Raw genomic sequence first — 18305 nt, 5'->3', positions numbered from 1 at the left:
AGACAGCACAAGATTGCACTGCGGTAGAGACGAGCCATAGTTCGACCCCTTCACTGGTGTGCCGTTACCAGCGATGGCAAAGAACTTTTTGTGCAAGGTGGTTGTACATTTTCGGGCACATCGTAAATGTACATCAGCATACAAATGTCATGCCACCCTTCATGTTTTTATGGTAAAGTGGAACCATTTAACTGGATCATTGAAGGTAGGGTATTGTACACTGAAATAAACTCGGTTCTTTTCACACGTGCTGAACCAATGTGAAAACCAACCACTGCTTTTTAAGTTGCTTGAAAGCACGAGCTGATTTTAGTTGCGTTACAGCCATACCCTTTCATCAGAATTCAGTGAACTCCCATTTAATTTTTTTCCATTTCGTTCTTGTTTTCACTTTACTACTTTTGGGGCATAGTAACTTAAAGAGCCATTCTCTGCATGCGTCACGTATTTATTTACCCTGCAGTTTAAAATTTCTTATCTTTACTATCTGGATCACCCACATTTCAGAAATTGAAGGAGATTTTCGCTGCGTGCGCCCCACTTCGTACGTGATATTGTGCCTGCTTCAAACAATGCACAAACGCACGAGTTTGAATGCTTCTATAGTTTGCGCATACATTTCGCACCGAAGAGCAGCAAGTTTACGTATGAGGGAATGCTATCAAGGTAATGCTATGTAAATATATATTTAATTGTATTTTACTCTGTTAGTCATACCAGTAACATTCTTACAAACGGGTAGAATGCATTAATAGGCCCATGCAGCAGCACAATGAGAAATGTAATGGGGTCAAATTCACAGATGCAGTGCAATAGTAAAATACCCAACCAATGCTGCTAATCCAGATCAGTTTCAGCGCATCATACCGTGGCAGCGAGGGCTGGCACCGCTGTTAATGTAGAAAAGAAATATATTGTGATAGGCTGTAATCTATTGTGTTTTCAGGGATGACAACTGTGTGGCTCAGAATTAAGGAGAACTAAAATTCTGCAATGTAGGTCATTAAATATAGTTCGGGTGAGCCGCTATTCAAAATGAACAACAAAACCCCAACATAGTTGTGATTCGGTTGCCTCAATATTTTAGTAGTAGTGCAGCTAATTATAAGCACCCCATGACTGTTAGGGGTTCCTTCTGCAATCATTAAAAAGGGGAACGTGCTAAGGCACTTCTGTGCATTCGCAATAGCTCTGCCCTATGAGAGGCTTTTCTCATGCTGGCACAAGTCTGCTTGGCTTATGGATGGTTCTCAATGCACTCCCATAACAGCCCTTTCTACACATTGTCTCAATGGTCTTCAGTGTGAATTGCATGCTGCTGCCACACAGCAAGAACCTTCAGTGCAGGCAATAAGGCTGCCTTGTAGTAACACCCTTACATGCACATTAGTGACCTTGTTCATGTGATTGTCTCCACAAAGGACAGCAGGTGAAGAAATAATGTGTATTTCCTTGAAGGAAAAAGCAAATATTTGTGAAATGTCTGAGCGACTTTTTTTACAGTGTGCAGTGATTGTTAACAAGAACACTGCTCTGTGCGCAATTTGTAAGCAGAAAACGAGTTACTGCACTACACTACAATCACAACAGTGACCGAGCTGTGGTCTGTGATGGCAGTGGGGCTGCTAAGTGCTCACAAAATTTTTCTAGAGGAGAAAAGGAATGGATGGTGGTGTATGTGAAGGAGCCAACAAGCTATGGTAGGCACCACAGTCAAAGGCACACGCATATTTTGCCACTCATTTCTTTATAAAGGGAAGGCTTATAATGAATGGATGAATAAGATTCATGAGTCTTGTTAGATTTCATTTCCTTCCAAGGATACGTGCCTGCTATCATCAATGCCGTGCTGGAATGCCTCAACATGCGGCCGTCATGCTCTGCAGCTGAGGATGCTGCTTCGCATCGCCAACATGACACACTTGCGGCTGCTAGGTATGGCCCAAATCCTATGAAAGAAGAAGCACTGAAGAAACCCCACTCACTTTCCGGACTTTGAGAACTTAGCTGGCAAGGTAGGCTATGTACGGAAAGCATGATCAGAGAATTCCGTGCTGTTTTTAACAAGATTCTCGCAAAGTGCCAAGTAACCGAACTCATTACTTCATAATGATAATGAATTTTTTATGGTGCAAGGACAACGGATAAACAACTTTAGAGTAGGTGTTTCAGTCTAAAAAGTTCGGATCAAAGATCAAGTTTTCACATTTCAATCCAGAGAAGCTGAGTATGAGGTCAAGAGAATGCTTGCGGTCATTGGAAAACCAATGAGCATGGGTGGCACTGGGTATCGAAGCCTCTCATACTGAAAGCCTGCGCCTCCAGCATATAAGGCAGGTGCTGATATCACTAGGCCACTGCTGTGGTCATCAACCAACTATTAATTTCTCGGGTTGAAGGCTTTGCAGGTTTTTACACACAGAAGACACAGAGATCATTACTTAGTGGTACTTAGACATCTGTTCTATGGTAACATTGACTCGATCTGTCTCATAATTTCCAGGCTTCGTCTGCACAATGGAGCCAAGTTTCAATGGATAGATGAAGGCATTCAGCGCTCTTGCAAAAAAAAAAAATGAAATAGCTACCATTGCATGTCATGCCCTCCTACTCTTGCATTTCACAATATAAAAAATTTACGGGCAAATATGTTTGCATTGCTTTTTCAACACTGCGCGAGCTCAGTAAGAATGCTCCTTTGTTGAATATGGAAGATGATCAACTGGAATTCTCGAAGACGCACACTGACGAGTAAACTGAGTGCACATCCGGTGTAGCGTAATGAGTACTACTGCAGATCGCTTTCCGATGCTTTAATAGGAGGACACACTAACCCAGCCTTTGCATAGGCTGGTGTCGTAAGCGCATTTTAATAATTGTGTATGCAGTGAAGAACTTGTAACACCCAAGTTTTTTTTGTACATGTCAGATCAAGGTGTCAATGAAGAGGTACAGGGGTACCAGAGATAATTGCTCTTTCACTTATCAAATATAGTGACAAATTTGTAAGCTTGCATTCTGCATCGTAATCACTGAAAGCCATTAAGTTTTTAAACAATGACTGATAAGCACTGACCATGTTAGTCTCTCCAGATGGTATCTTGTTACTATCACATCATGAATGTTGCACTTAGCTACGAGTTCTCACTTATGCTTCAGAAAACTGCAGTTTATTGATATTTCTTGTGTCACTGTCATTGTACCTTGGCTGTTAGCTGTTTTTCTATTTTGTCATCCGCACGAGTCGTGACCCGTTTTTCTTTGATTTGTTACTTGCATTTGTTGTTTACGTACGAGTCTAAGGAAAGCACATATGTATTTAGAACTATGATGTGCTCCTTTCATTTTTCTCTGCCGCTCTTGCTTTGATAACCTGTTTTAAACAAAAAGCAGGCACTTTTTCTCTCCATTGCTGTGATTCAAACCTGCGCATGCACAGATGACAGCTGTGGTTGCAACCTTGGAAAGTATTCTCTGTACACTGCCTGCAGTTTAGTTTCTGTGAATAAACCGTTGCGAGACTGTACCCATGGAGTCGTGGCTTTTTATCGTAATAGTCCTTTTCCCTACCTCAATCACAAACATTTGCTAACTTTTTCCCTGTGAGATGACATTCCATTTGCTAATATGGATTAAAAACCTGAGTCACATTGCAGCTGTGGTGCACAGGAAGTGCAAATGTGAATTCCTGTTGCACACACACACACTTCAAAAACAGAAATAAAGCCAAGACAAAGGCTCTGCACAGCAGCTTATGCGTGAACAATGTGCAAGCTTTACTCGCCTATTCCCATGGGAAGATCTGATTGTGTGTGCTGTTGCGTAATAACACCCTCTGTCGCGCGGAACGTATTCCTGATTGCTTGTTCATCGTGACGCGTATGAAAAACGCTGGTATCGCGGGCTATACAAACGCCACGACAGAACGCGAGAACGCTGCGCCGTTCTTTTCTGGCCGGTTGCCGATATGGAATAAAGACATTCCTGAGAACCTTCGGTGTCGTCGCCGCTTGCTGATCGTTCGTCGAAGCGCCCAGAAACGTAACAGTGCTTCAAATAAAATCAAATGAAATCTTTATTTCCATCGGTGCTACAGATGGAGGGCTACGGAAAAAAAGCTGCCACTTGGCAACTTGGAAATGCGTTCCTGATTTTTGCTAGTACACGGCCAGGAAAGGACTGCCGATATTTCCTGCCCAAGCGGCCCGACACCCACGATACGAACAGCTCACACGCTGTATACCTGTACTTCTTGAAATTTTTATTATCAGAGTTTTTTCTTACTTCTATGCAGAATTCATACTTTTCCTTCACAACACATCGGTGGGATGTCTTCATGTATTGTTGAATGCTCAAACGGAAATATATTTGCTGAATCGTTGCTGCAATGCATGTAATCCCTCTCCTGCTTGGACAACGCCGCTGCCTGCATTATTTGCAAATAAAATAAATAAAATGCACTCACAGGTGGCAGAAAACGGCAGATGGCAGCTTCATGTTGCTCTAATGACGACACCGGAGCAGGCTGCAGAGAAATGCCGTGTCTCACTAGACCTCTTTTCATTAATCAAGTGCAAAGTAAACATTTCGCTTTGAGCACTATGCTTGATAAAAACGGCAAAGTGACTTGCCTGTTGCGGTGAATAGGTGCTGAACACTAGTTCTTGCAACTTTCAGAAAGGTTTTTAGCACAATTGTACTGGCCCCCCATCAGGCAGTGCTCTCTGAAGAGGCGTTGATGTTGTGAGACATCTTCTGCGACACCGGCTGCAACCTGGGAGTCTCTATGTAGAGGGAGACGACTTCGATGTGGTCATTCGTGTGTTTTCCTGTACGATTAGGATTAGGTGGTCGGCCGCTATAATCCCATCGCCTTCAACAAAGCACAGCGGTTCCACATCATAACCTGGAAATCCCTGCACTACATGAAGCAACGAGCCACCGCTAACCCTGGTACGACTGCCGTGTTTGGTAATGTTGAGCAGCGTTGTCAGACACGCAACTCTTTCTGCAGCTGCGAATACTAGGCGAAATCTGAGTCAATGCTGCGGATTAGTGCCCATGCCTTAGACGTGGAGCTCATCTACAACATCTAGCGATTTTGTGGCAGGCATAGGTACAGCAACGATCGCAAAGGAGGCACTGATACTGGCTTGACATTGATGACTTGGGTGGTGGTGGTGGTCCCGCGGGAATATTGTGACCGGTCGCATGAATGTCACTCCCAGGCTGTAAAATGATCGGGAGGCAATTTCACGTAACCGGGCACATGACGTTGATGGTGTACACAGTGAAACTTCCAGGGAAGGCTCCTTTTATAGCTCTCGTTTTATTTTTTAAACTTAATCATGAGGGGAAGGGGACGGAGAAGATGGTGCGGTGACAGGATTAATGCCATTGTGGAAACAACGGGACTGCGAACAGCACGATATATCGTCCGTGATATGTCTGTACGTGACATCCGTGTTTACAAAGCCTGCAGCTTCCATACTTGCAGAAAGAAAAAGTGAGCTTCTATCTCATAGCATTTTCCCTTAATGATATGTTAGTCCTCGCAGCATTTTCAAGCCAAGAAGACCAGGTTTTTACAGTATTTATATTTTGCTGATGAAATTGATACACTAGGAAAGCAGGGTGTAAATGGCGTGCAATGTTTGTTCAGGCCGCAGCTCTGCTCCTCAACCTGAGTAAAGAATAACAAACATCGAAAGTAGTTCTCGGAAGTGCGCGTGGAGGCTGCCAGGCGCCATTGTGGACGACATTGCCATAAAGGGGCAGCCATTCTGAAAACTGCGCACTGAGAGTGGGGGTGATGCTCAATACGACATTTTATGACCGAAGCGCTTCGTGGACTGCATAAACTGGCGAGTTATTTTGGTAGGTGTCCTTCTGAAACGTTATCAGGTGTTGAAGACTTTGAGACGTTACCTGACGAAGGACGATGAGCTCGGCGTGGTTCACGCTTGGTGGTGCAGCGCGAAACAGTCTAAAGACTAAACGGGAAAAGCAACGCTCGTCTATGTCGTCTTCTACTTTTGTCTTTGCTCTGTTTCGCGCTGAAATACCCACAATGAGACGTCACCTGTGGCTGTTCGAACACGACGCCTTCACATAGATAAATGTTCAGTGCCAGACGTGAAGGCTGCGCAGATTTTGTGCAAGTAGTTGTTTGGATAAGGCGCCACGACCACAGTTCTGGACAGATTTACCCGATGCAATGTTCTTGGAGATGCTGCGCTTGCTCTGAAGATGTTTGACGAGTGTGAATTAACGTTTAACTGATGTCACTAACGTAAGCATTGAAGGGACATAAAAGATAAGGAGAACGTCTATTTGGGCTAGACGGTGCATTATTTGAGACAGAATTGGCAATAGCGCCACAGCAAGACCTACACAAGCAAGACGTACACAGCGCATATCCTGTGTTAGGCTTTCTTGTGTACGTTTTGCTCTAGCGCCATTGCCATTTCTGTCGGACATAAATTAGGCTTTGTAAGCATGAAAATTTTGGTCTGCCTCTCTGAAGGGTAGCACCATTAAATACGTGGAGAAACTGTGTTTCGCTGCAGCATCCGTAGTTGTGAGAAATATGCCAGGGAACAAATTTTGAACATTCCATTTATTTATTGCTCCATATGTGTGTGATAAGAACCTTTTTTTCTCATTTATAGCTAGCTTTCCTCTTGGTAGATAATATCCGAAAGTCATTCTCAAAGTTCGTTGAGGATTCACAAGAAAATTCGATGTTTTGTGCAAGCGGTTTGTTCACTCCCGTATTGCTCATGGCTGCAGACAAACTTTTTACTGCCCTTTGTCAACCGTCGCTCATTTAAGAACTATGTCTGAACTCTAGACTGCTCTTACAATTTTTAGTGCTCAGATTTTCTTTTTTTTTACAGATTTATGCGTTAACTCGAAGAATGATGGTGGTGGTGATAACAGTGCCCCCCTGGCTCATGACGACAACCATTCCTTGGGTAATCGCTTGTGTTTTCTGTTCAGCGCTTCTGGATACGGCTGGATCCTGTAACACCCAGTTGCCCCGTAAGTTCGAGAGCATTTGTTCGTCTCTCACTTTTAACCTATGACTTTCTGTTCCTTCATAAGCTGAAGGAGACATCTCTAATGTGGCACAAATAAACGGTTTTCGAATGGCGTATCTCTTTATAGGAGACTTTTTTGTACGTACCGCCCCTTTCTGTCTGTATTTCCTCCCCCACACCAAGTGCTGCTTTCCGCACGACAAAAAGACCCTTCAAATGCCTGGGTTTCACGAGTTTCAGTAATGTGAGCAAATATGCAATAAGATAAAACAAAGAGAGGGATAAGCTTTTCAGGTTTAAGAGGAGAATTCAGTTCCTTTTTGTTTGTTTGAAAGGTTAGATCACCTCGCCATTTTTCGCAAAAGGAGGATTTGTAAACTTCTTTTAAATCACAGTACACTAGATTGACAGAAGTCGTGGCACCTAGATAGATTTGCTCGCTTGAAGGCTGTAAAGTAGATATAACGCCACAAATTGTTCTATTTTTCAGAAATGATACAAAATGCTTGCTAGGATGATATTGGGAAAGCAGAATAGCCAAAATCTTTTCTGCAATTTTTGCTTCTCTCTGCCATTGAGAAGGTAGAGTAAAAATTAGTTGAATGTTTCTCGTTTTTTTTTGTTTCTGCTATATTAGTTTAATCAATCAAAGGATGGAATGGTCCTTCGTAATCTGCATCGTGTTTCAGCTGCATTAGTGCCTGTTGTCCTGAGCTGAAATTCTTAAATTTTCGCTACCACATGAACTGCCATCTTCAAGTGGGCAGGCAGTTAAATTGTGCCTTAATTATTGCCGTGAATCTTTGTGGTGTTTGTTCATTCTTCAAAGCTGCCGGCATGCTACTTTATCGCTTTGTTTCTTGATGCAAGATGGGACCGGATTTACCTCGACTGACCGCATTCAGGCGGAGCTGGTTCTACGTTGTTCCACAATGTTGTGGTAACTTTAGCAGCTTTAAGCTGAGCGCGGCCGAGAGCGGCGGCATTCGGTTGGACGAGCGCCAAAAACGCTTGTTTCTACGCACCCGCCGAATGATTCAGTCCACTGTGGGTGCAAGTCAGCCCAAATAAAGAGTTTTATTTAGGCGCCATTACGCTTTCATTCTGCTCTCCGGATTGAAGTCACCACTACGTGAAAATAATTTGGAACACTCCACAAGAAGCGAGGCTCCACTTTACATGTTAGTCACTGCGGAATTCACTGTTTCCTCCGGAGGTCTACAGTGCAGGTAATCCTGGATAATGGGATATTATTCGGCATTCAAAACTTCACAACTTTTGTTAGTGACACGCTTTGACTTGTAAACCGGTCAAACCTCTCAGTTCAAGTCTCGTTGCGCAGCGTTAGCGGTGATCGGTGCATGTTGTGAAATATTTTGTATTTTGTAGGACAGCGGAACATGCTCAGCCTTCGCGTAAGCCCGCAACTAGCGTCGTCTGTTGGACGCCAGAAGCGAATGCCGCGTAACTCGAAGGGAATAATTTAAGCTTCTTATTATTTGAAAAAACTAGTGTCCCGAAGTATTCTTCCCGAACACGGTGATTATCATCGACGCTTATTCCTCGCTGAAACCTCTCGCCTATGAAATATTTCCTGCGATCACACCAACTATTTCCGACGACCATTGAAAATCATTCGGATCTGCCGAACATTCGCATTTCCCGCGGTGATTTTGAATGAACAGCTGATGATGATGATGATGAAAACTTTATTTGTAACAAGGGAGTTTTGGACACGTCGGTCCTTGGGCCCCCGCACGGCCCCACTGCACTCAAACGTTCATGTCCCGGAGGCTCATGACGCTGGCAGCCCGGCCGGTGGCGATGGTCTGCACGGCCGGGTCCTCGAAGCGCAGTAGGGTCTCCCAAGCCTCCCAAGTGGTAAGGTGCTCCAGGCCCCGCGGGGGAGGATCCGCCGGGCACAGGAAAAGAATATGGTCGAGAGTGGCTTTGGGGTGGTGGCAGAGGGTTGCACGAGCTCCATGGTCGTACCCATGCGAACTGGAAGTATTTTTCCAGGTTTCCTGGGCATGGTGTTAACACAGGGACAGCAATTCGTACCACCGCTTCAGCAGCAGATAGCCTGCACAGAAAATCCTTTTGCCCGGCACTGTAACTAACTCCCAATGCGCCGGCTAACACGACAGTGCGAAGGCAAGAATAGGGCACGAGTAGGAGCGAACAGCAGCAATTCTTCTCGGGCCCATTGTACAGCTGGAATAGTCTTAGAGCGCAGCTTTTAAGCTCCCATTCCTGAGTTCCGTGTGGCAATCGGCGTCGTCGTCAGCGTAATACCCCCGTAAAGCACACAAGTTAAGCGCATTTACCGGGAGGGCGCTTCGGCATCTCGAATGACACTTTAGGCTACGCGGTGCTAAATGGGAAAGCAAAGTGCACTCTAGTAAAAAAGAAATGGCGAGGAATTTCTGAAGAGGTTGATGGAAAAGCAAAAAAAAAATCACAATTATTGATTGAACTATTATCAACATTTGCTACACTGGAGATATTGGCTACTATATTCGCGATTGGATACTACAAAATTGGAGATAAAGCAAGCGTTATAACAACACCGGGAGATGATAGCGCTCCATACGAAGTCTAAGAACTTGTAAGGATATGCCATTGATGGATGATCTTTTTGGCTGTAATAAATTGGCTATGACAAAGGGAGTAAATTCCACTAGACTGGATACACTCGCTCGTGCTACGAATACAAAAGAGTGGAAACCTTCTACCAGCGCAGCTATTACGACCTGTTCAGCTAAAACAAAAAATTTCTCATTTGTCAAAGTTGCAAGAAGCCCACTGCGAGGCCCTTGTCATGGTGGCTCGAAGATATTGAAGATTTAATTCTAGACAAAGTGGGTTACGGTCAAATCTAGGCACAGAAACTGGGTTAGCTACAGTGGCTGACGAAGTCATACATGTATCGCCTTTCGGCCATCTTGTACGTACGTTGGTGGCTATGGACGCAGTGAAGGCCTATGATAGCCTGTCAAGCGCCGACTACCTTGGGAATATAAAAAACCTGGCCGTACAAAACAAATTAATAAAGTTGTGCACAGCCAGCTTAAAGCGTGGGTATTCTATATCCGTTTGAATGCAGAAATCAATAATTACTTCTCAATTTAGGGAGGGCTTTGAGGTTGAGTACTAGCCCCTTACCTATTTAAAAACCGAAAGATATGTATGGCTCATGAGGCAAAAATCCGGCATTGTTGACCACGTCAGGTAATCCAGTATTCCACATGACTTTGCGACGTCATAGGCAGTGCCTATATCAAGAAAGAAAGAAAAATAGCTTCTCCCAAAGTGGGCTTGCAACCAAGGCGGGCGCGAACACAAGTTAAGCCGAAGAGATCAGTTTTGCTGAACACTTCATAAGGCATTGCGCCATCAACGCATTTTTTTTAACATGGTATTGATTTGTTTAATGTAAAATATGTTCTATTTTCAAGAATTATTTACACATATTTCAGGAAACGCCCGAAAGAGATGTCAACAAGACACCAACAGATCAGTAGAAAGGAAGTACGGCTGCCCACATCATCAAAAGGGAATGCCACTCCGATTTACACTCGGCCTGTTAAAACACTTCCTTCAGATGAACAATCATTTGACAGAAATGAGATTTCGTTGAGGCGTACCTTTCTGCCGCCCCCTGCTTCACTTGCTTTCTCTTGGAATATACTCCGCTACCCTTAAGGACGAATCCATCATTACAGTTTTACATAAGCTGTGTAGTACAGTCAGAATGAAACAAAAGAAGACGTTCATCATAATCATCAGCCTGACTACGCCCACTGCAGGGAAAAGGCCTCTCTCAAGTTTCTCCAATAAGTTTCTCCATCCTTCTTCGCCGTCTGCAGCCACCGTATTCCCGCAAAAATCTTAATCCCATCCGCCCACCTACATTTTTCCGCCCCCTGCTACGTTTGCCTTCCCTTGGAATCCACTCCGTTAGTCGTGAGGACCAGCGGTTATCTTGCGTTCGCATTACACGCCCTGCCCAAGCTCATTTCTTCCTCTTGATTTCAACAAGGATATCATTAACGCGCGTTTGTTCTCTCACCCACTCCGCCCGCTTCCGATCTCTTAACGTTACACATATCATTTTTCTTTCCATAGCTCGCTGCGTTGTCCTTAACATGAGCTGAACCCTCTTTGTTAGTCTCCACGTTTCTGCCCCGTAGGTGAGTACCGGCAAGGTACAGCTGTTGCATACTTTTCTCTTGAGGGATATTGGCGAACTGCCTTTCACGATCTGAGAGAACCTGCCATATGCGCTCCACCCCATTCTTATTTTTCTAGTTATTTCCCTCTCATGATCCGGATCACCTGTCACTACCTGCCCTAAATAGACATATTCTCTTATTACTTCCAGCACATCGCTACCAACTGCGAACTGCTACTCCCTTGCTAGGCTGTTGAACATTACTTTTGTTTTCTGCATGTTAATTTTTAGCCCACCGTTCTCCTCTGCGTCTCTAACTCCTTGATCATGCTTTGCAGTTCACGTCCTGAGTGGCTTAGCAAGCACAATGTCATCAGCGAAACGCAAATTACTCAGGTATTCTCCATTAACTCTTATGCCCAACTGTTCCCATATCAGGCGCCGGAATACCTCCTTCAAGCAGGCGGTGAATAGCATCGGCAAGCTCGTGTCTCCCTGCCCTACACCCTTCCGTATTGGAATTTTATTGCTGACTTTATGGAGAACTATAGTAGCTGTGCAATCGTTATAAAAAGATGCCCAGGCTTAGCTTGGTTAAGCCATGAATGCGTTGCATATTGCGCTGTCTTTTTTTGGGGGGGCACTCGATTTTCTCGGCAAGACGTCACGCGCCGGCGCAGCGCCCCTAGCGGGAGGAGCGGGAGTCAGGTGGTGGCTGCGGCCGCGCGCGACCGCGCGAGTTGGGGCCCAGCTTTTCCTCCGGCTGTCGTGACGTCACGTCAGGTGGTTGCTCTCAACGTCAATGGTGGCTGCCCGGCCGCGCCCAAGGCCTGAACTGAGTGATTGCAATATGCAACGCATAATATCCTCCAATATTTTCACATGATACTCTTCCACAGTCTGATTCCGCAACGGTTGCATGACAGCTGAGGTTTCCACTGAGTCAAATGCTTTCTCGTAATCATTGAAGGCTATATATAGAAGTTGGTCATATTCTGCGCATTTCCCTGTCACTTGATTGACAGTGTGAATGTGATCTGTTGTCGAGTATCCTTTACGAAAGCCTGCCTGATCATTTGGTTGATTGAAGACTAAGGTTGTCCTGACCCTATTAGCGATTACCTTAGTAAATATCTTGTAGGCAATGGAGAGTAAGCTGAGTGGTCTGGAATTCTTCACATCCTTGACGTCTTCTTTCTTATGAATTAAGGTAATGTTAGCGTTCTTCTAAGCCTCTGGTGCTCTCGAGGTCACAAGGCATTGCATAAGCAGGGGATTATTCTAGTTTTTCTAGCGTTATCTCTCCTCCGTCCTTCAACAAATCTGCTGTTACCTGATCCTCACCAGCTCCTTTCCCCCTTTGCATTACCGCCAATGATTTTTTTATTTCCTCCTTCGTTGCGGGCGGAATGTCCCATTGCTGTGCTCGACTGCGTCTCTCAGTAACTTGATTGCATTCGCTACTGTATAGATTCGTGTAGAACTCTTCGGCTACCTTATCTATCTCATCCATATTGCTAATGAGATTGCCCTCTCTGGATCTTAGCGCATACATCTGGTTTTTATCTATGTCTAGTTTTCTCTTCACTGCTTTTAGGCTACCTCCGTTCTTTAGAGCATGCTCGATTTTCTGCATGTTAAATTTTCTTATGTCGGCTACCTTGCGCTTATTTATTAACTTCTATAGCTCTGCTAGTTCTATCCTGTCTGTGGAGTTAGACATCCTCATGCTTTGGCGTTTCTTAATCAGATCTCCTGAGATAGCTTGCCGGTATCTTGTCGAACTATCCTACCACCTACCTCTGCGGCGCACGCAGTAACGATAGCTGTAAGATTATCATTCATTGTTTCAACGCTGCAGTCGTCCTCTTCGGTTGAAGCGGAAAATCTGTTCTCCAGCGGCATCCTGAATGCCTCCACCGTCCCTCTTAACGCTAGCTCAGTAATAGCCTTCCGCTTCACTAGTTTACTCTGTTCCCTCTACAAATCTAAGCTAAGGCAAGACTTTACCATTTTGTGGTCGCTACAATGGGCCTTTCCGAGGACCTCCACATCCTCTACGATGCCACGTTGAGCGCACAGTATGATGTCTATTTCATTTTTGTCTTACTCTCATCTCGGATTTCACTTTTGCTGGTGTACATACATGTCACATTTGGTGAAATAAACAGTTGGAAGTCAGCGCTCTTTGCTCTTGTGTCCTATCCCGGCCCTTCTTTCAACCTGCGCAGCCATTGAAGACAGCCTGTTACAGTTGATACCCTACAGTTTCCCCCTGTGAAAAAGAAACCAGCCAGGAGGCTTATGGGGAAGAAAGAACAGAGGAGTAGTAATGCGGCGTTAATTGTTCAACCTGGACGGTTTCGCAGCCAGGGCGACTCAAGTTCTCAGATGGTGCAACGGGATCAACCATAAAACAGATAGGACAGGTTTGCTTGATAACCCCTTAGGAACCATGACAGCGAGCAAGCAGTTTCTGCGAAAGGCCTGGTGTTTCAGGAGCCACCTAGAAGCACCCAAGGGGGTCGGCGAGATAGGATGTAGGGGCCTCGGAGGTGACCCGGTCGTGTTTTTGGTGCCGCTGGTTCTGCGTGGTAAATGAGCGAGCGAACTGACAGCATTCTACGGCGTACATGTAGCTTTGGACTGGGGCGCGGACTCGGAAATGTCGCGACGGTGGCGAAGAACAGGCGCGAGCCCATCGTGCAGGTGGGCTGGGGCCGTATAGAAGAAAGAAGGGAGAGAATGCAGGGGCGGTTTGCATTGCAGTATTATACGCGTAGGTGACAAAATGAAGATCCTGGTCTCAGTTTGTGTGGTAGGCGTTGACGTACATAGACAGCATGTCACTGAGGGTTCGGATAAAACACTCTGTCAGGCCGTTCTTCTGAGGGGGGTAAGACCACAGGGTAGTTCGGTGAATAATGCGGCATTCCTTGAGGAGGGTCGCAAGAGCGTCAGACAGGAATATGCGTCCACGGTCGGTGAGCAGTCCTTGAGGATCACCATGCCAAAGAATCAGGTTCTTTGGAAGAAAGGAAGCGACTCATAAGGGGACGCAGATGGCAATTGTGACATTTCAGTATAACGGATGAGATGATTGACGGCCAGTAATCCAACGGTGACCAGAGGGACTGGGAGGGAAGGGGCCGCAGAGGTCTATGCCAAGGAGGTCAAACGGGAGGGCAAGACAGGGGCTGCCATGAAGCAGGCGAGTTGTAAGGGGGAGCTTGATGCTGTTGACAGGACGGGCAAGACAGCACAAAGTGGCGAACAAAGTGGTACATGCACGCCTAATGGACCGCAGACGGGAATGCATGTAGGTTTTCAATACGCCGCTGAGTGCACGCTGGATGTCCGCATAGAAAACAGCGAAAATCTCGGCGCGTACATGGCGGGGGATGACTAGGAGCCATTTCCGCCGTCGAAGAGGTAATTTCGATGATAGAGCAGGCCGCGCCAAATAGAAAAGTAACGGGCACGGAGGGCACGTTACGAATTTTCTCTAGCGAGACTCGAAAGTCCGTAGACCGGCAATCCAAGAGTCTTTCCGCTGCTCTGTGGACATGTCTGCAGTGGTAAGCGATGACATGTCGTAAGCAGAAAGCTGGTCAGATGATGAAGCACTAGGTAGCGGCGAGCGGAAAAGAGCGTCGCGTCACTGTGCTTGAGGCGACAGCGGTAAATGATATGAGTATCATAGTCCTGCAATCATAGAGTCCAGCGAGCAAGGCTCCCTGACGGGTCTTTCGCAGAGGCCAGCCAACACAGGGCATGGTGGTCGGTGACTGTGCAGAAGGGGCGGCCATACACATGAGGTTGAAATTCTCCAATGGCCCAAATAATGACCAAATATTCCCTTTCTGTGACAGAATAGTTGGTCTCCGCTTTTCTCAACGTCTGACTGGCATAGGCGACTGCATACCCACGGAAACTTGGTTTATGCTGGGTGAAAACAGCACCTAGTCTAATACCACTGTAATTAGTGGCTCAGTCTGGTCTAAATGGCGCAGAATAGGAGGCGAAACCAAAAGGTGCCACAAAGTGTCGAAGGCACCATCGCAAGCAGGCGTCCAAACGGAGAGGTTAGAGCTGGCTGCGAGTTGCTAAGTCAGAGGGGCGATGATGGAGGCGAAATTCAAGAGGAAGCGACGAAAGCACGAGCAGAGACCAATAGAGCATTGGAGCTGGTCCAGTGAGGTTGCCTTCGAAAATTCACAAACGACACGAAGTTTCACGGGGTCCGGAAGAATACCGTCGTTAGATACGACTTGTCGTAAAATGGTTAGTTGAAAGGAAGCAAATCGGCACTTCTTCAAATTCATCTGAAGCCTAGCGTCAGTGACACAAGTGAGGATGTGCTTCAGTCGGAGGAGATGGAAGAAAAGTGTGCAGAAAAGACGACGATGTAAACGAGATAGCAATGCAAGGTCTCCCACTTGTGCCCACTGAGGATAAAGTCCATAAGGCGTTCGAGTGTTGCCGGCGCGTTGCAAAGGTCAAACGACATGACGGTGAACTCGTAAAGCTGTAAGGTGTTATGAAGGCAGTTTTTGGACGATCGGCGTCAGCTATCCACACCTGCCAGTAGCCTGAGCTCAGATCCAACGAGGAGAAATACTCAGCTCCTTGCAAGCGGTACAGGGCGTCATCGATGTATGGCAGAGAATAGACGTCCTTCCGCTTGATGTTGTTGAGTCTCCGGTAATCAACACAAAACTTAAGGAAGCCATTCTTCTTTTTGATCTGCTCAACCGGAGATGCCCAGCAATTATGGGAGAGCCCTATGACGCCCCGACAAAGCATGACATCCACAGCAACAGAAATGACGCGGCGCTCAGAAGACGACACTTGATAGGGGAGCTGGCGCACAGGAGCGAGTGTACCGGTGTCAATGGTGTGTGTGCCCAAGGCAGTCTAAGGAAGATCGAAGGAATAAGTGGCACTCTTTAGGAAGAAGACGAGTTCGCCACCTACACGGGCGGGAGGTCAGCGTCAATAACACGTCCAAAACGTTGTGGGGTGGCGGATCGGTCGGAACATCACCAATTTTACCATCATCACAATCATCAATTTCCGCTCAGGCGCAGCCAATAACGGCACGATGAGTCAGAAGACGTCGCCTTCTTGGTGGTGTACAAAACCCCTTGATTGAGGACACGGGCCGTACACACAGCTGAGGGCTGAATGTGCTGTGAGGAGGCGGTGCGGAACGAAAATTCAAAAAGCGGGGTGGTCACTTTACGGAGTCGACTGCAGAGAGCTTCGTTGATGACAGATACTGGAGCGCTTGTATCGACAAGAAGAAAAACTGGGGTGCCTTCCACGAACACTACGATTGCAGTAGCGGGACGCACGGAGGACTTGAGGGGTTCGAAACAAGCGCAGTTGTTGCCCCCGCAACTGCGACTGTTAGTTTCCCACAAGGACGTCGTTAGAACGTTGCAGCCTTGGAGAAGGAGGACTGCGACAAGGCGAAGGCGATCGGCGAGTGGCTTAAATTTGGCGATCTGGGGATACATAGGGGAGGCCGAGCACACCGGCCGCCGTGACTCAGTGGTTAAGGTGCTTGTCTACCGTGCCGGAGAACCCGGATTCGAACCCGACAGCGGCGGCCGGGTTTCGATGAAGGCGGAACGCAAAAGGCGCCCGTGTGCTGTGCGATGTCTGTGCACGTTAAAGATGCTCAGGTGGTCAAAATTATTCCGGAGACCTCCATTACGGCACCTATTTCTCTCTTTCCTCTTTCACTCCCACCTTCCTCCCTTCCCTTACGGCGCGGTCCAGGTGTCCACCGAGATATGCGAGACAGATACTGCGCCATTTCCTTTCCTCAAAAACCAATTTACTTACCGTGCGGCCTTCTCGACGAGGCCGGTTCGGCATCGTACTAGGAGGAGAGCAGATCAGGTCGACATGGCCGGGAGACATGGCCGAGCAGACCATAGGTGTAGAAGATTGGTCGATTGTCCGCAGTATGCCAGGGATTCAAAGGAGGGGGGCGGGTTCTCGAGAACGAAGCGTGAGACGGGGACAGACTGTGGCGGAGGCAGGAAAAAAGAGACGGCCTGGTAGGAATCGGGTGGTGGCTGAAGTCGCGGCCTGGCTACCGCTTGAGAGTACGCCAGGGTGCATTCACAGGCGGGAGCACAGGGCTGGGTGGTTGCAGGTCAGCGACGGGGTTTGCAACACAGGGCGTATGGTAGGGTTCAAGACGGGACCGTGTCAGAAACATGGCGGGCGTGGTCTGGAAAATGCGAAATGAGGGAAAGCTGGCAGGCGGCCTCTTCGCGAACGAAATCTCTGAGTTGGTGCAGCAGGGGGGAGTCGTCAGGAGTAAGACCGCCCAGCCCCAGTGTGGAGATAGCCGTGTTGCAGACGCCGGAACGCCACGTAGAAGCACGCTGCTTGCTGAGCTCGTTGTAGCTCTGCCAAAGCTAAATGACCTCACTGACGGTAGCGGGATTCTTCGTGAGAAGCATGTGAAATGCGTCGTCAGTGATGCCTTTGAGGATGTGATGAATCTGGTCCGCTTCGGCCATGGCGAAGTGGAAACCTTTTACAGAAGTCAACGATGTCTTCAGTGTAACTAGCGAAGGTCTCTTCAGTCTGTTGAGCACGTTCACGTAAATGTTGTTTGACACAGAGCTTGCGCACTCCAGGGCGGCTGAACAATTTCGCAAAACACTTCTTAAATATAGACCAAGTGGGTAGGTCCGCCTCAGGGTTGCGGGATCAGAGCTACGCGACGTCCGTAAGGTAAAAGATGACGCTACTCAGCTTGATGCATTCATCACACTTGTTGTAGCTGCTGACTAGTTCGTATGAAGACAGCCACTCGTCAATATCTTATCTTGGACGGCTGTTCCACTGAGAAGGAAAGGCTGACACTGCCGAATGACGCCAGAAAAAAGAACCGTGGTGGAAATGGCCGCCGGTGTTGAGGAAGTCTCGTCTGGCATGGCTGACGCAGGGGACAGCGTACGACTCCAGAGTTCCAGGTTGGTAGGGGATAATCCCAGCACCTCCACCAATTGTAGGGGTGCGTTTATTATGTGTCCTCGGCGAGACCGAGCCGCTATGACAGA

At 46.9% G+C, this 18305-nt stretch overlaps 1 long non-coding RNA gene across 1 annotated transcript in view; it reads left to right on the top strand.

Moving 5' to 3' along the window:
- Positions 1-5793: 5793 nt before the first annotated feature.
- Positions 5794-18305, top strand: part of LOC149326729 (uncharacterized) — a 30663-nt gene continuing 18151 nt past the window's right edge. The window contains exons 1-2 of the long non-coding RNA XR_016286252.1: positions 5794-5877; positions 6900-7044. This is a non-coding gene — a long non-coding RNA (uncharacterized LOC149326729). The remainder of the gene's footprint in view (positions 5878-6899; positions 7045-18305) is intronic.

This window comes from Amblyomma mixtum, chromosome 10 (genome assembly GCF_055824585.1).
Source record: "Amblyomma mixtum isolate Tamu chromosome 10, ASM5582458v1, whole genome shotgun sequence".
Lineage (NCBI taxonomy): Eukaryota > Metazoa > Arthropoda > Arachnida > Ixodida > Ixodidae > Amblyomma > Amblyomma mixtum.
Note: the sequence above shows the minus strand (reverse complement) of the source record. Positions and strands in the feature narration are given on the sequence as shown.